This window comes from Gopherus evgoodei, chromosome 1 (genome assembly GCF_007399415.2).
Source record: "Gopherus evgoodei ecotype Sinaloan lineage chromosome 1, rGopEvg1_v1.p, whole genome shotgun sequence".
NCBI classification, from domain to species: Eukaryota; Metazoa; Chordata; order Testudines; family Testudinidae; genus Gopherus; species Gopherus evgoodei.
In genome coordinates this window covers 332810435-332837058 of record NC_044322.1, presented here as the reverse complement: position 1 = coordinate 332837058, position 26624 = coordinate 332810435, and the positions used below count along the sequence as shown (strand labels likewise).

Below are 26624 nucleotides of genomic sequence, written 5' to 3'. Positions count from 1 at the left end.
TTTGCTTGTTTTTCTCACACACACACATGCGCGCGCACACACACACGTCTGTTAATGTAAAGGTCCTAATACAAACTCATCCACTAAAACACAGTACATTGACAACTTATAAGGGCTAGGTAAATGGCTGACAATGACTCTCCATAGTCATCTCATGTTCGTGTTATATATAAATTATAAGAAAATACAAACAAACAAAAAATCCCTTGAAATCCTCTAGCTGTGCACATAATTGGCCTATGATAACATATGCTCCTGTTGCTGTTTACCTTATCCTCCCTCCTGCTTCTTACTGTTTACTCCATCTTAATTCATCTTATTTTAAAGGAGGCCTCAATCCAGTTTTTTGCCTAATTTTACTGATATGAATAAAGATAAGAATGTTTGCAGAATCAAGATCTTCAATTGCAAATCCAGGCTGAGACTTTCCTTTTAATCTGCCTCTACCCTGCCTAGCACAATGGAAACTGGTGCGGCCTCTAGATGCTACAGGACAATAAAATAAAATGATTTTTATTATTAGGATTTGGAAAAATACCTGACAACACAAAGGAGAAACTAGCAGCTGATATTTTATCTTACTGCTATAGGATTCAGCTATTCAAAAGGAAATTATACCATTTTTCTGTCATAACAGTCTGAATTTTCCAAAAAATAAACACTTTACAGCATGGAGAAAATATATAGTAAAATATTTTTGCATATATTATTTATTTTTAATTTCAGCCTTTCTGCTGAGCATATTGGATGTGGTTCTCTTCTAGTTTATTTCACAGAGAGGTGTAAAGAACATAAAAATGCAAATTTCTAATGTAAAACAAGAAAGGGGATTGTGACACTTCATTCATGTCAGTGAAATGATGGACATGGCTGGCATCTACTTCTTACAAATCCCATTCTCTCAGTCTAGATAGCATGCAGTAAGACATATGGATCTTAGCAGTAACACATGCCTATTAATTAGCATTTAAGCAATATGCCACAAAATATTGCAAACATTATAAAAATGTCCCAAGAGATATTGTCAGAATTACTTGGTTGCGTGTAGTACAGTTTTTTCAAATCATCAAATTTTATATATATATATATAAAATAGTTATTGCAATGCACTTAAATAGTTAAAAGTGTCCTTATTTATACCCTCTTGGCTGTAGGTAAAGAAGGAAAAAAATATGTTGTCCCTATAATTTATCTTGGTAAATCTGTGCTCAAGAGTAATCTGCACATACAAAAGGAATGTTATGAACAAAACAAGAAGCAATTATTGTCATTAGTTAATGCAAAAAGAACAAGTACTCATGCATTTATACTAGCTTAAAAGTTTCCATGAATATTCATTCAAATGTTTTAGTGAATTTGCTTCCACTTTATTCACACCCTTTCTGTGTTTCATTTTCATGAACACTCTAATACCACAGCTTGGCTAAATGGCTGAGCAAGTCCCTCCTATTGCAAGGGATAAATTAGAACAAATCTGGACTGAGCTCTCTGCTTTTGTGGATGCAGGCTTTTTCTGCTCAAGTTGAGCCAGCCATCTTGGCTGATGAAAGCCAGTGAAGAAATAGGGAGTCCATTGTCAATATCTCCTTTAGTAGAACACATAGAGGCTTCTGTTATAATTGTCTTTCAAAATATCATTACCCACCCATGACAATCTGGCTATTCTATTCCTGGTTATTATTCAGACATTTGTGGTGAGACAACTCTCAGAATATCTGGTTGTCTTGGAGCTCTGTCAAAGTTCCTTCCCCACTCTGAACTTTAGGGTACAGATGTGGGGACCTGCATGGACACTTCTAAGCTTAATTACTAGCTTAGATCTGGTATCGCTGCCACCCCCCACAAATACCCCCTTTTCCCTGGGTAGTCTTGAGGGACTTCACCAATTCCCTGGTGAACACAGATCCAAACCCCTTGGATCTTAAAACAAGGAGAAATTAACCACCCCTCCTCCTTTCCCCCCACCAACCCCTGGTGAGTCCAGATCCAATCCCTTTGGATCTGAAAAACAAGGAAAAATCAATCAGGTATTAAGAAAAAAGGCTTTTATTTAAAGAAAAGAAAGGTAAAAGAAAACCCGCTGGGAGAGATTAGCATACCAGCTACTCTCACAGACAACAGATTCAAAACACAGAGGATGTTCCCCTGGGCACAAATTTAGTTACACAAAAAAAAAATACTCAAACACCCAATTTGATTCTACCTCAATTTGCATAAGACAGTCTAGAAAGAAATAAACATAAACCTATTTATTCCTTTCTAAAACTTACTACTCTGATCAGAGGCTGATTCCTTGATCTTTTTCACTCTGGCTGAAACTGAAACTCTCAACAAAGGAAAAACTTCCCTCCTTCCTTTTGAAACATCTTATTTCCCCATTGGTTCCTCTGGTCAGGTGTTAGCTAGGCTAGGTGAACTTTTTAACCCTTTACAGGTAGAAGAGGCATTAAACCTTAACCATCTGTTTATGACAAGCTCCTTGACTCATCGCTCTGGGGATGCAGAAACTGCACTGGTAGTCCTGGTAGAGAGATGATCTCCTCCTGGGATGACGGGGTGTTCAGGATGATAATGTCAGACTTATCAGAGGCTTTCAGGAGTGCTGAGCATGAGGCATTTATTTTGCCTGTGAATCCTAGGTCAGTAGATAGAGGAAAACATGGGGGGGTTAATTCTTACAATTTGGACAGTTCCAAGAAAGCAGGTTAAAGGAATTGCACTTACGTCTAAAAGCCTAGAAGTTCGGTGATTTTCATCTTGTTTTCCCTTTTTGTTCAGCATTCATTGGGGGCTATTAGGGAGAAGTCACAGGCTGTGGTGTTATCAGCATGTTCATGATACTCCATGCTACTTCTCTGTCTCTTCCAGAAAAGGGAACAATGTATTTTCCAAACTGATAATTATTTGATAATAGGAAACAAAGAAAATATGTAATAAAATAAAAATAGCCAAAGATGTACGACTTAGGCAAAGTATAATATATCAATATCCATCTAGATGTTTTCCCACAAGGCACTCACTGACAGCAACATGTATCTGTTTAGTAGCAACATCTGCTCCATCTGCTGAACAGTCACTGAGTGACCCTTCGCTTTGCAATCAGGCAATTTATATACTGTGGAAATTTTCCAAAAGTCCTTGCCATTGGACACTTCCATTTTCCTAATTACTGTGTCTCACTTGCTGCTGAGAGACTTGATGTCAATCTTTACGGAGCCATTCCCTTGCATGGTCCCGGTGGCTCCCAAGCCTAGACTTCATCCAGGAAAAGTAAATCTGCAGATTTCTCTCTTCTGTTCAAACCCCCATACAACAACACCATTATCACATTACAAACAACCCCTATTACTCCCGGTCACAGACTCATATAACTGCTTCTGTATAGCTATCTGTTATTATGGTTCTAATTGCTTATTACTGTGATATCTGGCCATTAGCATTAACAAAAAGAAATAGAGAATTATACAAACCACTTACATAAGAATAATTCTACCCTGCAGTTATATAGCTCCTTTTGTCTAGGAACCCCTAAAGTCCTTTACATAAGCTAACACATTAAGCTTTATCACATACTTGTGAAAAAGAGAACATTATTATTCCCATTTTACAGAGGGGGAACTGAGGTCAGAGACTTAATTGACTTCCCCAGATCACACAGTAAGAATAAAATCCAGATAGCCTGATTCTTAGTTCTATGCTATTATCAGAACATCTTCCTATGAGCAGAGAGCAGCAAGCCAGAGGTGTTCCTAAGATTATGGTGTATCACTATATGTTGTCCATAATATCTTTGATTTCATATGGCTGAATTGATGGTTCTGTTTATATTTTTAGTGTGTTTTTTTAAAAAAGATTTTCAAGGGTGCACAAGCAACTGGATAGACACTTGTAAGCATGTGACTCACCAGCTGGAATGGCTCTAGGTGGCTGAGTGAAGTATAGCATGGTCTCCTCCATTGGCACCTCCTACTGACAACCATTCCAATGCCGGGGTGGTCTGCTTCTTCTTGAGACTTGGCCATATATAGTCCCATGCCTTCTTGGGTAAACCCGTAATCCAACAACTAGCAGTCCTTCAGCTAGGTCTGAAACTGAAGTCACTAGTTTTCATTCTTGTGTTACCCAGGAACCTCTTGGTGCCAACTGACAGAGAACACAGGGGGTACATAGAGTTTTACTGGGATTCCCTGGGTCAGAAATATGCATAATAATTCACCAAACTCTGGCACATGAGATCTCTACTGAGAATCAGTAGCGCAGTGGCCATCATAAATATTATAAAATGTATGTATGGACCATATTTAAGGAATTCTGTGTCTACAGTGAAAATTATGTTTTTAAGGCAGGTAACCAGGAGATGACATGTCTCATACAGGTTCCTTTCACGCAGTGGCACTTCCAATCTTGCACTATTTGGAGCCTTTGCCTCAGCTTCTTCCTAGGCTCCCAGTTGATCAGCTTTGCTTTCTCAAAGCATCTCCCACATCTCACTGGAGAACTTCTGAGCACCTTCTGCCACCTACTTGGTTTGCCTGAGGGAAGGTTTTCTTCATCCCCGCCCCCCACAGCAGCAGTCTCTGCTCAGCAAAAGTCTTCCTGCTCTCTTCAGACCCCGCCACCAGCACATAGAGCACTGGGCAGAATCACTTCTTGCTTCTCCTTCTCAACTGCCTTGGACTCCTTGTTGTAGTCTTACCTTCCTTCAGGGAGACAAGTCCATCTCAGTTCCTGAACTCCAGCCAAGCCTCTCTCACTGGGTGAGAGCCAGAGATCTACTCTCCCTCCTGGTCAGTCTGTAGCTGAGTCAGGTTCAGCCCTTTTAACTCCTCCCATCAGGTCTGACACTTATTGCAGGTGTAGCAGAGTGAGGCTGATTGCACCCATAGGCATTCAGAACCCTTTCAGGCACAGTGAGGGGGTGGTACCACAGATTACAGAACTCAGATTATAGTTTTCACAAATTCAAACCAACTAGTCAATCAATAAATGTTACCTGTCACTGGTAATTTTGAAACTTCCAAATTTTTCCAGCCAGCTGATAATTGCACCAAACAAGGAATCCAGCCATGAGATGAAGGATGCTACTAAATGGTTAAAATCTACTCTTGTGCCTGTTCACAGGCAGCAGACATAATATATAGCACACAAGATGTGCCATAATAAAAAGTATCTGTTTTAGCCACTGGCGGGGAATTAAAAACAAAAGCAAACAAACAATAAAAATGAGCTTTTTGCATTCCTGCATCTAGAGGAGAATACACAGCAGGCAAAATACCATTACAACTTAAAAGCTCCTGGTGAATCGATGGATAGACTATTCCCAAGAACTTTAAAGCAGAGTTAGTCTTGTAAGAGTAGTGCAATTTGAGCATATGTGCACTGGCTGAACTTAAACGTGTGCATGACTTTAATGGATTGACAATATTACAGTACATTGTTAAAACACATTGACAGCATTGAGAGCCTAATATCATTACCATGTCTAACAGTGAGTTTTCAGCACTGCAAGCCAATGATTCACTGTTAATGCTAACCATTGAGAGATAATAAGCAACTTACAGAGTGCACAGTTCCTCTGTGTGTGTCACGATTACATTAAATAACATCTAGCACACAGGAGTCAAGCAATGAAGTGTATGACTTACCTTGACTATTGGCCCTGCCGATGCTTATAGAGCTGACATAGATCATAATAAACAGAGTATAATGTCAGCTGAAGATGAAAGATAACAGTGTGAAAAGGAATCCCCTGGTATTACAGTTACCGCTTCTTTCTAGATTTCCCTATGTGGGAGATGACTGACTAAAAGTCTTGGAATAGAAGCTGTATTAAGATTTGCTATGTGTAAACAAAGGAAAACTGAAGCAATGGGTGCAATTGTTATACATATTTAGTCATTTATTTATTCATGTAAGCGGCATCAGGATGAGCTCTACCCTGACATCTGATGGTGAATTGTGCAAAAGAACTTCAGGGGCTGATCTTGTTTGCATAGGCACATCCACCCCACCTAGCATGAGCCCACAGCCACCCAAATGGTCACTTTGGCTGCTGTGGGATCCCCAGTTTCTCTGTTATTGGGGCAGGAAGAATAAAGTGTTGTTACCCTGATTATGTGAATCAAGGCCAGTGGAACTGTTTTATGACAGAGGGACTCACCATCAACTAAGTAGCACTTGCTAGACAAGGGACATGGGTTCCAAAACCCAGTGAATTGAGAAAAGTTGGGGGGGGGGGACACAAGTGTTTGTGCTTGGTGGTGCAGGCCTCCTTTGAGGGCCTGAAACACCAATTGTACCTCCTCCTCTCTCCACTGTTGAATATCAGAGCTAATTTTGATTCCATTATGAGTCTAGTTACAGGCTGCTGAGCTGAATTCACTTTGGGCCAATGGTGTACAGGTACTGGGGCTCCCCTATTAAAAGTTGAAATCACTAAAGAGCTAAAATTACTAAGAGTTGAGATCACTGAGTGTTGTGTTAACTAGTGTGTGTGTATGGGGGGGCTGAAGATACATTGCTAAGTGGCTGGCAGAGTGGAGCACTTTGTGGGACAGCTGGAGCTGCCCACCGGATGGCTGGTGGAGTGGAGCGGAGCGGAACGGAGCAGTTTGTGGGATGGTTGGAGTGTCTCATGAGATGGCTTGTGGTAAAGGCTGCAGCAGAACCCCATGGCAAGGTGGGGTAGTTAGCCTCCGACTACGTAAGGTTCCCTTTAACACCCCATGCCCCCACCTCCATTTCTACCGAGGCTGGGGGGAGGGTAAAACCCTGCAGATAAACTTTTGAACTCTGGGGCGGCACTGACCAGGGACAGAGACTTTTGGGTTGTTGGACTTTTGGGTGGTGGTAATGTGACCATCACTTATTTACACCGTGGTGTCTAGGAAGTGGACCTCCCGTGTAGGTTGGTCCAGGCTGAGGTTGATGGTGGGGTGGAAGCTGTTGAAATCGTGATGGAATTTTTCCAGAGACTCCTTCCCATGGGTCCAGATGATGAAGATGTCATCAATGTAGCATAGGTAGAGAAGGGGCGTGAGTGGACGAGAGCTGAGGAAGCATTGTTCCAGGTCGGCCATAAAAATATTGGCATATTGTGTGGCCATGCGGGTGCCCATAGCTGTGCCACTGATCTGGAGATATATATTGTCATTAAATTTGAAATAGTTGTGTGTGAGGATAAAGGCACAGAGCTTAGCAGTCAGTTGTGCTGTAGCATCATCAGGGATACTGTTCCTTACTTCTTGTATTCCACATGTGTGTGTGATGTTCGTGTAGAGAGCCTCTACATCCATGGTGGCTAGGATGAGAAGGAGTCTCTGGAAAAAATTCCACCATGATTTCAACAGCTTCCACCCCACCATCAACCTCAGCCTGGACCAATCTACACGGGAGATCCACTTCCTAGACACCATGGTGCAAATAAGTGATGGTCACATTACACCACCCTATACCGAAAACCTACCGACCGCTATGCCTACCTTCATGCCTCCAGCTTCCATCCCGGGCACATCACACGACACATTGTCTACAGCCAAGCACTGAGGTACAACAGCATCTGCTCTAACCCCTCAGACAGAGACCAGCACCTGCAAAATCTCTACCAAGCATTCTCAAAACTACAATACCCGCATGAGGAAATGAGGAAACAGATCAACAGAGCCAGAAATGTACCGAGAAGCTTCCTACCCAAGAAAGAAACCAACAGGACTCCACTGGCCATCACATACAGTCCCCAGCTAAAACCTCTCCAACGCATCATCGGGACCTACAACCCATCCTGGACAATGATCCCACACTTTCACAGGCCTTGAGTGGCAGGCCAGTCCTCGCCCACAGGCAACCTGCCAACCTGAAACATATTCTCATCAGTAACTGCACACCGCACCATAGGAACTCTAGCTCAGGAACCAATCCATGCAACAAACCTCGATGCCAACTCTGCCCACATATCTACACCAGCGACACCATCACAGGACCTAACCAGATCAGCCACACCATCACCGGTTCGTTCACCTGCACGTCCACCAATGTAATATACGCCATCATATGCCAGCAATGCCCCTCTGCTATGTACATCAGCCAAACTGGACAGTCGCTACAGAAAAGGATAAATGGACACAAATCAGATATTAGGAATGGCAATATACAAAAACCTGTAGGAGAACACTTCAACCGCCCTGGCCACACTATAGCAGACCTTAAGGTGGCCATCCTGCAGCAAAAAAACTTCAGGACCAGACTTCAAAGAGAAACTGCTGAGCTTCAGTTCATCTGCAAATTTGACACCGTCAGCTCAGGATTAAACAAGGACTGTGAATGGCTTGCCAATTACAGAACCAGTTTCTCCTCCCTTGGTTTTCACACCTCAACTGCTAGAACAGGGCCTCATCCCCCCTGATTGAACTACCTCATTATCTCTAGCTTGCTTGCTAGCATATATATACCTGCCCCTGGAAATTTCCACTACATGCATCTGATGAAGTGGGTATTCACCCATGAAAGCTCATGTTCCAGAACGTCTGTTAGTCTATAAGGTGCCACAGGACTCTTTCCTAGTTGTGGTGTTTTCCCAATTTAATGCTGATATGGTCTACCTCATGTTATTAAAAATTTTCTGCTACACTGAGACTTTGTGCTTGCAAGAGGGGAAGTATTGCCTCTTTGAGGTGCCCAGGGGTGAGTGTAAGATTTTCCCAGGTCACTGGGTGGGGGCGCAAGCTGGTTTTGTGTTACATTGTTAGGAGGGGACCCCTATGTACTGAACCCGGCCCTTGCTGCTATCAACTTGGCCTAGCAGAAGGGTTACATTCAGCAAGGACATAGACATCACAAAATGAAAAAGTATTGTAAGGAAAACTCTAATTGCATCAATGTTTGGTGAATCTATTTTCACAGACCAAAGGTGTCATAAACAGATAGTTAAAGGTTAAAAGAACAGGAGTACTTCATGTCTCTTTTGCCTGTAAAGGGTTAACAAGTTCAGTGAGCCTGGCTTTCACCTGACCAGAGGACCAATCAGGGGACAGGATACTTTCAAATCTTGAGGGAGGGAAGTTTTTGTGTGTGCTGTTAGTTTTTGGTTGTTGTTCACTCTGGGGGCTCAGAGGGACCAGACGTACAACCAGGTTTTTCTCCAATCTCCCTGATACAGGCTCTTATGTGCTCAGAATAGTAAGTACTAGGTAGATAAGGCGAGTTAGGCTTATGTTTGTTTTCTTTATTTGCAAATGTGTATTTGGCTGGAAGGAGTTCAAATGTGTATTTGGCTGGAAGGAGTTCAAATGTGTATTTTCTTGAAAGGATTTTAATTTGTACTTGTATACTTAGGCTGGGAGGGTATTCCCAGTGTGTATAGCTGAAAGACCCTGTAACATATTCCATCTTAAATTTATAAAGATAATTTTTACTGTTTTTTCTTTCTTTAATTAAAAGCTTTTCTTGTTTAAGAACCTGATGGTTTTTTTATTCTGGTGTGCGATCCCAGGGGATGGGGTCTGGATTCACCAAGGAATTGGTGGGGAGAAAGGAGGGAAGGGGGAGAGAAAGGTTAATTTTCTCTCTGTGTTAGGATTACTTTCTCTCTCAGGGAGAGTCTGGGAGGGGGAGAGAGAAGGAGGGGGGAAGGTGAATTTTCCTCTCTGTTTTAAGATTCAAGGAGTTTGAATCACAGTGATCCTCCAGGGTAACCCAGAGAGGGGATGTCTGGGAGAGGCAAAGAGGGGAAAGGGTTTACTTTTCTTGTGTGAAGATCCAGAAGGTCTGGGTCTTGGGGTTCCCCGGGCAAGGTTTTGGGGGGACCAGAGTGTACCAGGCACTGGAATTCCTGGTTGATGGCAGCGCTACAAGTACTGAGCTGGTAATTGAGCTTAGAGGAATTCATGCTGGTACCCCATCTTTTGGACGCTAAGGTTCAGAGTGGGGAATTATACCATGACAAAAGGACAGAAGTGATTCTAGTCCAACTGCTAAGATTTTCTGTCTATTTTTTCCATCTCATGCTAAGTTTATTCACTAATAAGTCATATATACTTATGAAAAACATCCTCATTTTAAAGTATTATGTCCAAGCATAGTGATTTGGTAGGGTCTTCTTTGAGGCGCAAAGGCACTAAGGCCCAGATCCTTCTAAGGATTTTTGTGTCTAGCTGCCTCCTTAGGTACCTATGTTCTCCAGTTAGATACCAAAAATATTTCAGCTGCCACCTAATCCTATGGGAACCTAAGTTTCTGCCATATGACATTTACAAAGCTGCCTAAGTCCTGATGCCACCCCACAGCTAACAGGGAGCCCAAAATTTTAGCTCAAGGAAATATACCCAAGGTTCTGAAGTGGCAATCTTAAACCAGGCAGGGGAATGCCTATGTTACCATTAAGGCCTTACCTTGTAGATGTGCTCTGAGCACCTTAAAGACCTGATACCTGTCAGGCTGTTCCCAGCAGGAGGCTGGGAAGTCAGCACAGCACCAACAAAACACAATGGCCAGGGACTCAGGGAAATGTAGAGTGTCATAACATTTCTTCCCAGATCTGGACCTTAGTGTCCAAAATATGGGTGTTAGCATGAGAACCTCCAAGCTTAGTTACCAGCTTGGACCTGGTACCACTGCCACCAGCTAAGAATTATATAGTGTCTAGCTCACTGTGGTCTCCCCAAAACCTTCCCTGGGGGACCCCCAGACTCAGATGCCTTGAGTCTTACAACAAAGGAAAATAACCCCCTCCCCTTGTTTCTTTGTTACTTTTTCCCAGGCTCCCTTCCCTGGACTACCCTAGGAGATTTCCTGCTCCCAGTCCTGGAAACACAAGTACCGAGAGAGCTAATCTCTCTCCCCCACTCACCCAGAGGGTATGCAAAGTCAGGCTTAGTAAATCTAACACAAAGAGATTTCCCCCCTGACTTCTTCCTCCCACCAATTCCTTGGTGAGCTGCAGACTCAATTCCCTGGAGTCCCCACTAAAGAAAAACTCCAACAGGTCTTAAAAAGAAAGCTTTATATAAAAAGAATGAAAAAGGACATAAAATATAGTCTCTGTATTAAGGTGACAATGTACAGGGTCAATTGCTTAAAGGAAAAAAATGAATAAACAGCCTTATCCAAAAAGAATACAATTTAACACATTCCAGCAACTACACACATGTAAATACAAAAGAAAACAATATAAACCTATTGTCTTACTATCCTTGTACTTACAACTTGGAAACAGAAGATTAGAAAGGCAGGAGATAGAAAAATCACTCTCAGAGCCGAGAGGGCACAGACACAAGACAAAGGACAAAGAACTCACACCCAAAACTTCCCTCCACCTAGATTTGAAAAAGTCTTGTTTCCTGATTGGTCCTCTGGTCAGGTGTTTCAGGTTCCCTGTGTTAACCCTTTACAGGTAAAAGAACATTAACCCTTAGCTATCTGTTTATGACATAGGGCGAGTGTGAGAGAGGTATCAAGCATGAGAAAAAGAGAGAGATCACCTGATAGGGTATGGTCTACCTGAACAGATGATATAGATTAGGAGTCTAACTCCAAGAGATGCTCTTGAGCAGAGTGAGGTGCCCATCTCTGGCCATCAGCCACATGTACCAGGTCAGTTGTTTAAGAGTTAAAGCCCCAATACTCTCTCCATTCTTCTCCTTAGCCTTTCACTCCTGACTAGCTCAGGCAGTTCTCTGCTCAACTGATGGCTTCTGAAGATCCCTTTCTTAAGTGCCTAACTTTCCCCATCCACAGTCTGGGGAGACTGGATGATTAGCTTAGGGATTGCATTAGGTGGCAGGGCACCTAGAGGTTTGGCATTGTAATGCTGAATGGAGCAGCACCTAAGTGCCTTTGAGTATCCCTATTCAAGATTCTGCCACAAGTAATCTTGGGCAATCTGTAAGGGTATATCCACATTGCAATGTAAACCTGGGCTCAGACTGGTTTGAGTCCAGTCCCTCCTTCTAACAATACACAAACCTGTCTGACTCGGATCAGTAAGCCCTCAGGACCTGGATCCTAGGGCCCTCAGGACGCAGGTCCAAACTGTATCATTTGGCAGGGTGGATGGAGTTCGGCCAGATCTCCATGCTGGTGTACTGAGAGTTTGCCCATGATATCCCACAGTCTAATGGGCCAGGGTTTCTTTTTCTTTCTATCCCAAGATTAGCCACTGACTCCCAGTAAATGGAGGCAACACCCCTGGTTCAAGTATAGTTGCTTGGCATTTGACAATTCCATTTTATTCTGACTACTATACTGCAAATAGAGTGACCCTTGTCCCGCATTAGCTATGGTCTTTGAGAAGTAGTCTTTTGCCAAACATGCTGCTACCTGGGCACAGGACCACAATCAGATTTTGGTAAATCTGGTGGATCAAGTAGTTCAAGACTACCTATCAGAAAGCCAGAGATAAGAACCGCACACCTGGGAACTCCCCGTTATCCTGCCTCTTTTACGAGATATTTGACTGGATGCTGGGAACTGTACTGAGCACTAAGCACACAGAGGCTAGTGACCTCATAACCCTTGAATCTAAGATAGTCCCAGAGGGGAATATAAGATATCCCCAGAGGGGAAGCTGCTGTATCAGGCTACTGAAATGATTCTGGTGCTAACACCAGTCTTCAAGGAGGCATAACCCATGGACAAGCTACAGCACATCCTGGGTCCATACTCAGGGGATCTATTTGACGACCCACCCCAGCAAAGCAGCCCATAATGGAACCAGCCCTAGACACAGAAGAGGCAGAAGTAGCACTGGAAACTAACTTTCTGCCTTCATGTTTCTTGGTATTAGGAATGGGAGAGATTTCCTTTTTATGACCCAATGCAATTATTATTACAAGCCAAGGGTAATAGCACGTATTCACTAATGGTGTTACAGAAGTATGCCTTAGAAGGAAAGGATGATGCTGGCTTGTCCCCAGTAGCTTGGAAAAGGATTGTGGGTCATAGGTAGTAAACCATGCCAAGTGGCTCAACCCTTCTCCCCCTATGGCCATAAGGCTAAAATAGCCTGCAATGTTTAAAGATGTATCATTAAATTATTTTTGTAAACTTCACCTTACCATTATGTGTTAAAGCTTCAAACTCTGCATAACTCTCAGTGGTGCCCAAGCAGCATTTGAAAACTAAACTTTTATTTTCAGAATATATTGAAGCATAATTACACAAAGTATCACTTTTTTTTTATCCTTAAGATCCCAAAGACACTTCTGCTGGTGTCACCATTCTGTCAGTGAGATATAGGAACAAAATGAGAGCCCAGGTGTGATATTGTAAACTTGGTTTTATTGTATAATTGTGAAAGTATACTTGTGTTCTAAGACTTGAAGAATGTAAGTGGCATCTAATAAAGGACATATTTAATGAGATGACAGAGATATCTATCAAACCCCCACCTATGCAATAATATAATAGGAATACTGTTATTTCTTTTGCCATGCAGAACATAGACTTCTGCTCTCCCTAATACTGTCTCTTTTCCCTCATAGAAAATAAAAGATGCCCCCAAATAATCCTTCAGGAGCTCAGTATAGGAAGTGAAAAGCTCAGTTGCAATCTAGTTTGCAGCAAGGGGAAAATTTGATGGGAAAATATCTGAAACAGAGCAACATAAACTGGGCTTTGGACTATAGCGATTGTCCCAGTGCAGAAGAAATTGAGGAGTGAATCGTAAATAATAGAAGTCCTATTACTAAGGATTTAGGAGACTTACCTCGAGGTAAGGAATGGAAATGTGAAGAAAGTGATGAAGAATCATCCAGTGTTCCTGATGGCGTAAAGGAGAGTGATGATAAAGAAGAATGTGACTCAAAAGAAAAAGGAGGGTAATGATAAAGAAAAATCTGGTTTACATGAAAAAGAGAGAAATGATAAAAAAGAATCAGCCTCACATGATGGCAGAAACAGCAGTGAGAAAAATTGCAGACCACAAATCAATACATCAGATCCTGCTTTATGGCCGGCGATCCTAAACTCTGCCAATATTTATTGTACAATTTTGAATGGCCAGGCAAAATTGAGAATATGACATTTCCAGTAAATAAGCAGAAGCAACACATCTAAAAAATCACACAGCAAAAAAGTGCTTGAGAACAGTGAGAAACTGAATCAGCATTAGCTAGTTTACTCAAGATAAGATGAAGTGCTCTATTGTTGTTGCAAAATATTTGACAAGAATACCAAATCATTGCGTGTGCTTTTTGGGTACAATTACTGGCATAACTTAGCTGATGCTATGAACCAACATAAAAAGTCACCCTGCCATTTTATAGCCTGCTCCAAATGAATGGAGGTCGAGTCTCAGCTCAAGATGAATAACTGCAGAGGCAGAAAACCAGCAAATTATTAATGTAGAAATCCAGCACTGGAGGAATGAGCTTGAGCATCTGATCTCAATATCCTCTTCCTTGCAAAGAATAATTTGACTTTCTGGGGTTCTTCAGATATGCTGTTCACTGAACATAATGGTAATCTCCTTGGTTTGGCAGAGCTTTGGGGGAAATATAATGGTGGCATGTGTGAGCACCTATGTCAAGTAGTTTATAAAGAAGCTATGAACCATTACTGCAGCAAAACAATTCAAAACAAATTGATTGACCTTATGGCAAGAAAAGTGCTTGATAACATATTGATGCAGCTCAGCAAAGCAAAGTACTACATCGTTAGAATGGACTGCGCTCCCAACATTAGTCACAGTGAAAAGATGTTGTTTACAGTAAGATTTGTTGATGACAAGGATGGCTGTATCCAAGTAAAGGAACCCTTTATCTGTTTCCAGTCTGTGGACAACTTCTGCAAAAGGCATAACAGAACTGTTTATGAATGTTCTGAATGAGAATAAAATAAAGAATGAGAAAAAATGGTGAATTTTCAGAATGGAGAGAGCTAAATAGTGATGTTCCCTAAGGGTCTGTACTGGGATCAGTATTGTTCAATGAATTCATAAATGATCTGAAAAAAAGGGTAAACAGGAGGTGGCAAAATTTGCAGATTATACTAAACTACTCAAGATAGTTAAATCCAAAGCAGACTGCAATGAATTCCAAAGGGATTACTCAAAACTGGGTAACTGGGCAACAAAATGACAGATGAAATTCAATGCTGATAAATGCAAAGTAATGCTGTCATAAAAAGATAGTTAAGGGTTAATAGAACAGGAGTACTTCATGTCTCTTTTGCCTGTAAAGGGTTAACAAGTTCAGTGAGCCTGGCTTTCACCTGACCAGAGGACCAATGAGGGGACAAGATACTTTCAAATCTTGAGAGAGGGAAGTTTTTGTGTGTGCTGTTAGTTTTGGGTTGTTGTTCACTCCGGGGGCTCAGAGGGACCAGACGTGCAACCAGGTTTTTCTCCAATCTCCCTGATACAGGCTCTTATGTGCTCAGAATAGTAAGTACTAGGTAGATAAGGCGAGTTAGGCTTATTTTTGTTTTCTTTATTTGCAAATGTGTATTTGGCTGGAAGGAGTTCAAATGTGTATTTGGCTGAAAGGATTTTAATTTGTACTTGTATACTTAGGCTGGGAGGGTATTCCCAGTGTGTATAGCTGAAAGACCCTGTAACATATTCCATCTTAAATTTATAAAGATAATTTTTACTGTTTTTTCTTTCTTTAATTAAAAGCTTTTCTTGTTTAAGAACCTGATGGTTTTTTTTATTCTGGTGTGCGATCCCAGGGGATGGGGTCTGGATTCACCAAGGAATTGGTGGGGAGAAAGGAGGGAAGGGGGAGAGAAAGGTTAATTTTCTCTCTGTGTTAGGATTACTTTTTCTCTCAGGGAGAGTCTGGGAGGGGGAGAGAGAAGGAGAGGGGAAGGTGAATTTTCGTCTCTGTTTTAAGATTCAAGGAGTTTGAATCTCAGTGATCTTCCAGGGTAACCCAGGGAGGGGAAGCCTGGGAGAGGCAAAGGTGAGGGAAAGAGTTTACTTTCCTTGTGTTAAGATCCAGAGGGTCTGGGTCTTGGGGGTTCCCGGGCAAGGTTTTGAGGGGACTAGAGTGTATCAGGCACTGGAATTCCTGGTTGGTGGCAGCGCTACAAGTACTAAGCTGGTAATTGAGCTTAGAGGAATTCATGCTGGTACCCCATCTTTTGGATGCTAAGGTTCAGAGTAGGGAATTATACCATGACAAATGCACATTGGAAAACATAAACCCAACTATACATATAAAATGAGGAAGTCTAAATTAGCTGTTACCACTCAAGAAAGAGATCTTAGAATCATTGTGGATAGTTCTCTGAAAACATCCACTCAATGTGCAGTGGTAGTCAAAAACAAACAGAATGCTGAGAATAATTAACAAAGGGATTGATGAGAGAAAATATCATATTGCCTCTGTATAAATCTATGGTATACACATATCTTAAATACTGCATCCAGATGTGGTCACACCATCTCAAAAAAGATACATTGGAACTGGAAAAGGCTCAGATAAGGGCAACAAAAATTATTGGGGGTATGGAACAGCTTCTGTATGAGGAGAGATTAATAAGATTGGGAATTTACAGTTTGGAAAAAAGATGACTAAAGGGGGATATGATAGAGGTCTATAAAATCATGGCTGGTGTAGGGAAAGTAAATAAGGAAGTGTTATTTACTCTTTCTTATAACACAAGAAGAAGAGGTTACCAAATGGCATTAATAGGCAGCCGGTTTAATACAAACAAAAGGAAGTATTTCTTCATACAACACAATCAACCTGTGGAACATTTTGTCAGAGGATGTTGTGAAGGCCAAGACTACAACAGGGTTCAAAAGAACAACAACTAGATATGTTCATGGAGGATAGATCCATCAATGTCTATTAGCCAGGATGGGCAGGGATGGTGTCTCTAGCCTCTGTTTGCCAGAAGCTGGGAATAGGCAACACAGGATGAATCACTTGATGATTACCTGTTCCGTTCATTCCCTCTGGGGCACCTGGCATTGGCCACTGTCAGAATACAGGATACTAGTCTAGATGGACCTTTAGTCTGACTCAGTATGGCCATTCTTATATTCTTATGTTCTAAAGCTTCAAGACTGACAAGGCCAAGGCTATGAAAATGGCTGGAACATGAAGGAAAGAAACTGTGGTGTCCAGGCAAGGATCCTTGTGCTGAATCCAAGAGCTTTCTTTGTGTCTTGTGGCTGCCATTCCCTCAATCTAGTTGTATCAGATGCAGTGTCATCTTCTTTAGATTCAGTATCTCTCTTTGGAGTGTGAAAAGGATATACATTCTGTTTTCAGCATCAACTATCAAGTGGAATATCCTCACAGAGAACTTTACAATCTGACCCTGAAGCCTCTAAGTGACACTCACTGGGAGAGGCAGTGAGGTCCCAAGTGATTGAGGTTTTCAGCACCTTGATGGAATTGGCACAATCAAGTAAAGCCTAGTCTGGAATCTGATATGAGGCACAGAGCCTAGCAAACAAAATTCACTTACTTCAAATTCTGGTCTCAGTTGTTGGTTGGCAGGATATATTCTGTTCCATACAAATGCTGTAAGCAAGGCATTATAAACTCAGTCAATGAACATTGTGACTGCTACTACTTTGAGGAGAAGCTGACTTGATTTCTCCTAAGAGATGATGGATTTGAATATGCCATCACTGCTGCCAAAGAAATGGTGAAAAACTTAGGAGTTGAGCCTGTCTTCAAGAAAACCACATTGACTGGAAGAAGAGAGTTTTGTTACGAGGGCAAGGAGGAAGCAATGGGAAGCTCAGAAGAAAAAATCAAAAGGGAGTTTTTTTGCTCGCTCATTGACACTGCTCGAATGTCCATCAAAGAAAGGTTTGGACAAATGAAGCACCTGGGATTTTTTGTATGACATTAGAAAGCTGTCAGTGGAAAGGAAAACACTCGAACAATTGTACGGACCTTCACTGGACACTGATACATGGGGAATGTTCAGATATCAATGATAAAGACCTGTATGATGAACTGGACATCATCTGTCACATTTTGCAACACAGCAAGCACTCTCCACTCCAAGTGCTCCAATTCATTCATGATGCAGACCTGAAGGACACTTTTACTAATGTGTTGATAGCTTTGAGGATTCTGCTCACACTGCCTGTCACAGTTGTGAAAAGTGAGTGTAGTTTTTCAAAACTCAAGCTCATTAAAACATACTTCAATTGACAACAGCTGACAAGAGATTGACGTCACTTTCAATTTTACCACTTAAATAGCCATTGGCCAGTCTTTTGATCTCTCTGGCACTATGCTTCAGTTTGCAAGGACAAAGGCAAGAAAACTGACCTTTTAAACTAAAGACTGTGGTTACCTTTCTAAGGTTGTCACCTACTGAAATACTATTTAATACTGTTAAGTATCAGAGGGGTAGCCGTGTTAGTCTGGATCTGTAAAAGCAGCGAAGAGTCCTGTGGCACCTTATAGACTAACAGACTTATTGGAGCATGAGCTTTCGTGAGCGAATACCCACTTCGTCGGATGCATGTAGTGAAAATTTCCAGAGGCAGGTGTAAATATGCAAGCACGAATCAGGCTAGAGATAACAAGGTTAGTTCAATCAGGGAGGATGAGGCCGTCTTCTAGCAATTGAAGTGTGAACACCAAGGAAGGAGAAACTGCTTTTGTAGTTGGCTAGCCATTCACAGTCTTTGTTTAATCCTGAGCTGATGGTGTCAAATTTGCAGATGAACTGAAGCTCAGCAATTTCTCTTTGAAGTCTGGTCCTGAAGTTTTTTTGCTGCAGCATGGCTACCTTTAAATCTTCTATTGTGTGTCTAGGGAGACTGAATTGTTCTCCCACAGGTTTTTGTATATTGCCAATTCTAATATCTGATTTGTGTCCATTTATCCTTTTACGTAGAGACTGTCCAGTTTAGCCAATGTACATAGCAGAGGGGCATTGCTGGCATACAATGGCGTATATTACATTGGTGAAAGTGCAGGTGAATGAATCGGTGATGGTGTGGGTGATCTGGTTAGGTCCTATGATGGTGTCGCTGGTGTAGATATGTGGCCAGAGCTGGCATCGAGGTTTGTTGCATGGATTGGTTCCTGAGGGTACGTCTACACTATGGAATTATTCCGATTTTACATAAACCAGTTTTGTAAAACAGATCGTATAAAGTCAAGTGGACGCAGCCACACTTAGCACATTAATTCAGTACTGTGCGTCCATGTACCAAGGCTAGAGTCAATTTCTGGAGCGTTGCACCGTGGTTAGTTATCCCATAGCTATCCCATAGTTCCCGCAGTCTTCCCCGCCCATTGGAATTCTGGGTTGAGATCCCAATGCATGATGGTGCAAAAACAGTGTCACGGGTGATTCTGGGTAAATGTCGTCACACATTCCTTCCTCCTTGAAAGCAACGGCAGACAATCATTTCGCGCCCTTTTTCCCTGGATTGGTCAGGCAGATGCCATAGCATGGCAACCATGGAGCCCGTTTTGCCTTTTATCACTGTCACCGTATGTGTACTGGATGCCGCTGACAGAGGCGGTACTGCAGCGCTACACAGCAGCATTCATTTGCCTTTGCAAGATAGCAGAGACGGTTATCAGTTGTTCTGTAGTGTCTGCCATGCCATCGTAAATTGGCAATGAGATGACGGTTATCAGTCATTCTGTACCGTCTGCTGCTATCATGGGTGCTCCTCGCTGAGGTCGGCCAGGGGCGCAAAGACAAAAATGGGAATGATCCCCTGGTCATTTTCTCCTTTATATTGTATCTAAAAATAGAGTCAGTCCTGCCTAGAATATGGGGCAAGTGTGCTAGAGAACCAATGTATTAGAGAGCACAGCCGCTCCGTGTCAGATTCCGCAGAAATGATGAGCTGCATGCCATTCTAGGGGGTGCCCCTGCAACAACCCCACCTGTTGCTTCCTTGGTCCCACAACCGTCCTGGGCTGCTGTTGCAGTGTCCCCCCATTTGTGTGATGAAGTAATAAAGAATGCAGGAATAAGAAACGCTGACTTGTTAGTGAGATAAAATGAAGAGGAGGCAGCCTCCAGCTGCTATGATAGTACAGGCAGGACATTAAATGCTGTGGGGGAGAGAAGCCCAGCATGCCGCTGCTATGATAGTCCAGGCAGTACAGAATCTTTTCTTTAGACATGAAAAGAAGGGGCTGATGGAGCTCAGCCCCCAGTTGCTATGATGAAGATAGTTACCAGCCGTTCTGTACCATCTACTGGGAATGACCAGAAGACATTCCTATTTTTACCCAGGCGACCCCGTCTGACTTCACCTGAGGTCAGCCAAGAGCACTCACGGGCTGATGATGACAATGGATAGGAGTCATATTTTACTGTCTGCCGGAGGGGAGAGGAGGAGAGAGGGTGCTGCTGTTCAGTGCTGCAGCATCGCATCTACCAGCAGCATGCAGTAGACATAGGGTGACATATAAAAAAGTCAAGAAAAGATTTTTTTCCCTTTTCTTTCATGGGGGGGGTGTAAATTGACGAGCTATACCCTGAGCCACCCCGGACAATGTGTTTGATCCTACAGGCATTTGGAGCTCAGCCAATAATGCAAATACTTTTCAGAGACTGCAGGGACTGTGGGATAGCTGGAGTCCTCAGTACCCCCTCCCTCCCTCCATGAGCATCCATCTGATTCTTTGGCTTTTGGTTACGCTTGTCACGCAGCACTATGCTGAGTCCCTGCTGCGGCCTCTGTCTGGAGATTTTTTTCAAATGCTTTGGCATTTCATCTTCTGTAACGGAGCTCTGATAGAACAGATTTGTCTCCCCATACAGCGATCAGATCCAGTATCTCTCCTACAGTCCATGCTGGAGCTCTTTTTGGATTTGGGACTGCATGGCCACCCGTGCTGATCAGAGCTCCAAGCTGGGCAAACAGGAAATGCAATTCAAAAGTTTGTGGGGCTTTTCCTGTCTACCTGGCCAGTGCCTCCAAGTTCAGATTGCTGTCCAGAGCGGTCACAATGGTGCACTGTAGGAAACCGCCTGGAGGCCAATACCTTCGATTTGCGGCCACACTAACCCTAATCCGATATGAGGTAATACCGATTTCAGCGCTACTCCTCTCGTCAGGGAGGAGTACAGAAACTAGTTTAAAGAGCCCTTTAGATCGATATAAAGGGCCTCGTTGCATGGACAGGTGCAGCGTTAAATCGGTTTAACGCTGCTAAAATCGATATAAATGCGTAGTGTAGACCAGGCCTGAGTGAGAGTTATTATGGTGCGGTGTGTAGTTACTGGTGAGAATATGCTTCAAGTTGGCAAATTGTCTGTGAGCGAAGACTGGTCTGCCACCCAAGGCCTGTGAAAATGAGGGATCATTGTCCAGGATGGATTGTAGATCCCTGATGATGTGTTGGAGAGGTTTTAGCTGGGGACTGTATGTGATGACCAATGGAGTCTTGCTGGTTTCTTTCTTGAGCTTGTCTTGCAGTAGGAGGCTTCTGGGTACATGTCTGGCTCTGTTGATCTGTTTCCTTATTTCCTCATGCGGATATCAGAGTTTTGAGAATGCTTAGTGAAGATTTTGTAGGTGTTGGTCTGTGCCTGAGGGGTTGGAGCAGATGTGGTTGTACCTCAGTGCTTGGCTGTAGACAATGGATCATGTGATGTGTCCAGGATGGAAGCTGGAGGCATGAAGGTAGGCATAGCAGTCAGTGAGTTTTTGGTATGGGATGGCGTTAACATGACCGTCACTTATTTGCACTGTAGTATCTAGGAAGTGGACCTCCCATGTAGATTGGTCCAGGCTGATGTTGATGGTGGGGTGGAAGCTGTTGAAATCGTGGTGGAATTTTTCCTGAGTCTCCTTCCTATGGGTCCAGATGATGAAGATGTCATCAATGTAGCGTAGGTAGAGAAGGGGCGTGAGTGGACGAGAGCTGAGGAAGCGATGTTCCAGGTCAGCCATAAAAATGTTGGCATATTGTGGGGCCATGCAGGTGCTCATAGCGGTGCCACTGGTCTAGAGGTATATATTGTCATCAAATTTGAAATAGTTGTGTGTGTGGATAAAGTCACAGAGCTCAGCAACCAGTTGTGCTATGGCATCATAGATCATAGAATCATAGATCATCAGGGATACTGTTCCTAATAGCTTGTATTCTATATGTGTGTGTGATGTTTGTGTAGAGAACCTCTACATCCACGGTGGCTAGGATGGTGTTTTCTGGAAGGTCACCAATGCTTGTAGTTTTCTCAGGAAATCAGTGGTGTCACGGAGATAGCTGGGAGTGCTGGTGGTCTACTCACACCCTATGCCACCAGGACTCCCAGCTATCTCTGTGACACCATTGATTTCCTGAGAAAACTATAATGCATTGGTGGCCTTCCAGAAGCCACCATGGATGTAGAGGCTCTCTAAACAAACAAGCCTGGGGTGGCAGGCCAGTCCTCGCCCCAGACAACCTGCCAACCTGAATCATATTCTCACCAGTAACTACACACCGCATCATAGTAACTCTCACTCAGGAACCAATCCATACAACAACCCTTGATGCCAACTCTGCCCACATATCTACACCAGCATCACCATCACAGGACCTAACCAGATCAGTCACACCATAACCAGTTCATTCACCTGCATGTACACCAATGTAATATACGCCGTCATATGCCAGCAATGCCCCTCTGCTATATACATTGGCCAAATGGACAGTCCCTACGTAAAAGGATAAATGGACACAAGTCAGATATTAGGAATGGCAATATACAAAAACCTGTAGCAGAATACTTCAATCTCCCTGGACAAACAATAGCAGATATAAAGGTAATCATCCTGCAGCAAAAAAACTTCAGGACCAGACTTCAAAGAGAAATTGCTGAGCTTCAGTTCATCTGCAAATTTGACACCATCAGCTCAGGATTAAACAAAGACTGTGAATGGCTAGCCAACTACAAAAGCAGTTTCTCTTCCCTTGGTGTTCACACCTGAACTGCTAGAAGATGGCCTCATTCTCCCTGATTGAACTAACCTCATTATCTCTAGCCTGATTCTTGCTTGCATATTTATACTTGCCTCTGGAAATTTCCACTACATGCATCCGACGAAGTGAGTATTCACTCACGAAAGCTCATGCTCCAATAAGTCTGTTAGTCTATAAGGTGCCACAGGACTCTTTGCTGCTTTTATTTAATACTGGTCCACCCAACATTGGTACACTGTTCAATTTCTTGATGTTAGTACATTTCAGTTATGCTTAAAATTAAAAAGTTTCTATAAGCTTAGGGGAAGCTAATTATTTTATTTGCGTATATATGGCATGAATAAATACAGATTTACCGATCCTGGCATGCAAATCTATTTTCTTATATGACAGGAATAAATCACACATGCAAATCGTGCATCAAAGTCATGAAATGGACTACAAATGAAATAAAATATAAAGTATTCAAAATTTAACAAATGGAAGGGTGATCACCCAAAGGTGATCATCGCCTGGGGTGCCATTTGATTTAGGGCCGTCCCTGGCTGCTGGAGCAGGAATGTTATTCTAGGGAGGAAGATAAAGCACAGCAAAAGGACTTGTTTGAGAGGCTGCTTGTGCTCATGTTCACGAGAGTGCAAGTTCAAGCTCCATACACACCTCCTGCACCAGCACCATGTCTTGAATTATCTCCATGCTACCATGTCCTGCAGACCAGGAATGCACTGGACAATTTCAGGGGTGGGTGGCCCAGAGAAGCAGTGAATGCTCAATTATCCTGTGCAGTTCTCCACTCCCATGCAGCAGCACCAAGTACATTCAAAATGCTCTAAAAAGGCAAAGGACAACAGGGAACACTCAGAAGCAGGGGCATTTCAAATGCACTGTTATTTGTCTTGTGTGGATTTCACTATCTTGCACTGTTCACAGTTTGTGTTATACACTTTTATTTTATTTCTGTTTTGATAATTTCATGGCAGCTTGGCCTGCCCATCAGTTTTTAATATCATTTTCTAATACATTCATGGTAACAAATAAAGTCTTTGAATTTATTAAACTTTATAGTTATCATTAGAGACGAACTGCATAACATGCACATTTCAAAGAATAAAGATAAAAAACATGATGAGGGAATAAGGGGGAAGTCATGTGCAGCAAAATGTCTCAATATATCTTTTCAGCTCCATTAGTAAAAATTCATAAGAACCACCCTCTACTGCCCCAACTCATAATACATTCACCTCATCCATAAGTAAAAATGTTTAAGAACCACCATTCCCCCCAATATAGTATAAGCACACATCTCATTCATAATTTAAAATTCATAACAACTACTCTCTTTCCCACTCATAGTACACTGTGATAGTACTTCACTCACCATTAGTATTATTCTACAGATCATTTGTACATATACTATTCACCCTTATTTATGGCCCATGCAAGCCCATAATGTAAGTGCGCAAATCATTCCTGATTTCTGTTGCATGTGTGCATGCTGTTCCAGTGGGACAGATACACTTTCTCTGTCTGTATCGCTCCAGGAATCCATGACTGTCTTGAGTCTACTCTGGATCAAATGGCTCAGCTTGTGCTTTACAAACACTGTGGAGAGCACAACAAGCCACAATAGTGCAGATAACACTGCAATCCAAATGGTTCTGTAGACAGCGCCAGCAAAGTTTCAATCTGCAAATGCACACTCAGCCACCATTTTACCTCTACTGAGAGTATAAATAAACCTTTTCCCAAGGCCTCTGAGATCAGGGTATGGCTTCATAACTCAAGGCAAAAGAGGGCAAGTGGGGTCCCTTAAACAACAGTGGGGACAGTTACTGCATTTATGACAATATCATTTGGTGGGAATAGTGTTCCAGCATATCCATGACATTAAACTCCCGATCAACTGAAAACACTGGCATCAGGCACTTTTTCCAATACAGCCCACAATGACATCCATGAATCAGCCTCTGAGAATGGCCTGAATAACCAAGGAGTAGTATCCTTTGCATTTTATGTATTCTGGTGTTCCTTGAGGAGGGCAAACTATGGGCATGAGGCCCATCAATAGCCTCAGTGCATTCTCTCAAAACTGGCAATTATTTCAGGGACATTGTGTAAGCCCATCATTGTTTGGTAAATGACACTCCTGATTGCCTCAGAAATACCTGCTCTCACAGTTGACTTGTCAACACCAAACTGATTATCAGCAGACCTATAGCAGTCAGGAGAAGCCAGCTGCCACATGGCTATAGCAACCTACTTTCGGAGCAGCATGGCCTCCCTCATGCATATCCTGACACTGGAGTTCAGGGCAAGCTGCACACAAAGATCCAGGAACATTGCTTTTTTCAGGCAAAGTTCTGGGCACACAGCTGGTCATCCCAGATCCATATGAAAATGTGATCCCACCAGTCTGTGCTTGTGGCACTGCTCCAGAACAGCTGGCCCATATAGGGGGCATGAGTAGTTACACAGAGAGTTAAAAGCAGCATCAGCCAGTTGGAGTCTGCCATGTCTGTATTGTTCTCTTCCTCAGCTGAAAGGTTCCATTGGTAGGTCAGAAAATGCTGCTGAAATGTCTACCAGCATCTCATGGATGCCCTGCTTGTTTCCTGAAACAAGAATGAAAGCACAAGCAGGACAAGTTCTTCAAATGGTGCCTCATCCATGTTGCTGGCTCTGGTTTCTGGGACTATACAGACCCAAATGATGGCTCAGCAGGATGTGTTGGTGAGGTAAGACAACTTCTGGTAAAGTTGTGCAGTATGACAGTTACTTTTTCCCCACTGTGCATCACAAAGTGCGAAGGGGCTACAGGTGGACAGAATGCTAGGAAACCTAGGAGAGGTCCACAAACTGTAAATGCAGGGTCACTAACACTGGGTCACTAACACTGGTCTACAATTTTTGAGAAGTCGTCTGCTTCAGAGATAAAATGTGATATTTATTATGTATTTTGATGTGTATTTTGATGTGCTGAATTCAAATATGACAATTAAAACAACTGATTGGCTACTGTTTCTAAGATATTTAAGTTTTTACATTTTATGTCTATGTATATTATGTAGATAGTAGAGTTTTAATCATAAATTGTAAACCTAGGTCTTTTAATGTGTTTATGGTTGCGTTACATGATAATATTTCACCTGTCCTGTTTATGTAACACTTTAAAAATCAGCAAAAGGGTTATATAAATAAAATTTATTATGAAACAAAAGGCAAAAAACTATTATGTACATAGTTTAGTTCTATTCAGTGTCTACTCATTGCCTCTTGGCTTGTCTCTTGTATTCATTAAATGGAGCATCTCTTGTCACTGTCCAGCAATAGTCCACAAGCATTGATGGGCTCCATTTGCCTTGATAGCCTGCCAGGAGATTCCACTGCTGTAGTCTGGAGCCCAACAGCTCTGCCTTACTCTTGGGTAGTTCCAAATCCCTGACAAGGTCATTCAGTTCACCTTGTGTTATGAGGTGTGGTTCAGAGGAGGAGGATGGGAGAAAATGTGGGTCCTGTGACATTGATGGTTCAGGACCAGAAGTTTCATTCTCTTCCTCTTCCTCGTCTGACTCAAGTGAGAATCATTCTGGTGCATCAGGAACCGGCAGACCTTCTCTGTGGGATACTGGGCGTATAGCTGATGGAATGTTTGGATAATGCACAGTCCACTTTTTCTTCTTTGACACACCTTTCCCAACTGGAGGCACCATGCAGAACTAACAATTGCTGGTATGATCTGTTGGCTCTCTCCAAATCATTGGCACTGCA

The 26624-nt window shown here is 42.5% G+C and overlaps 1 long non-coding RNA gene across 1 annotated transcript; it reads left to right on the top strand.

Annotated features, from left to right (window-relative positions):
- Positions 1–8137: 8137 nt before the first annotated feature.
- LOC115647530 lies at positions 8138–22759 on the top strand. Its single transcript, XR_003999344.1, has 3 exons — positions 8138–8158; positions 12018–12026; positions 22623–22759. It is a non-coding gene; the product is annotated as an uncharacterized LOC115647530 (long non-coding RNA).
- Positions 22760–26624: the final 3865 nt, after the last annotated feature.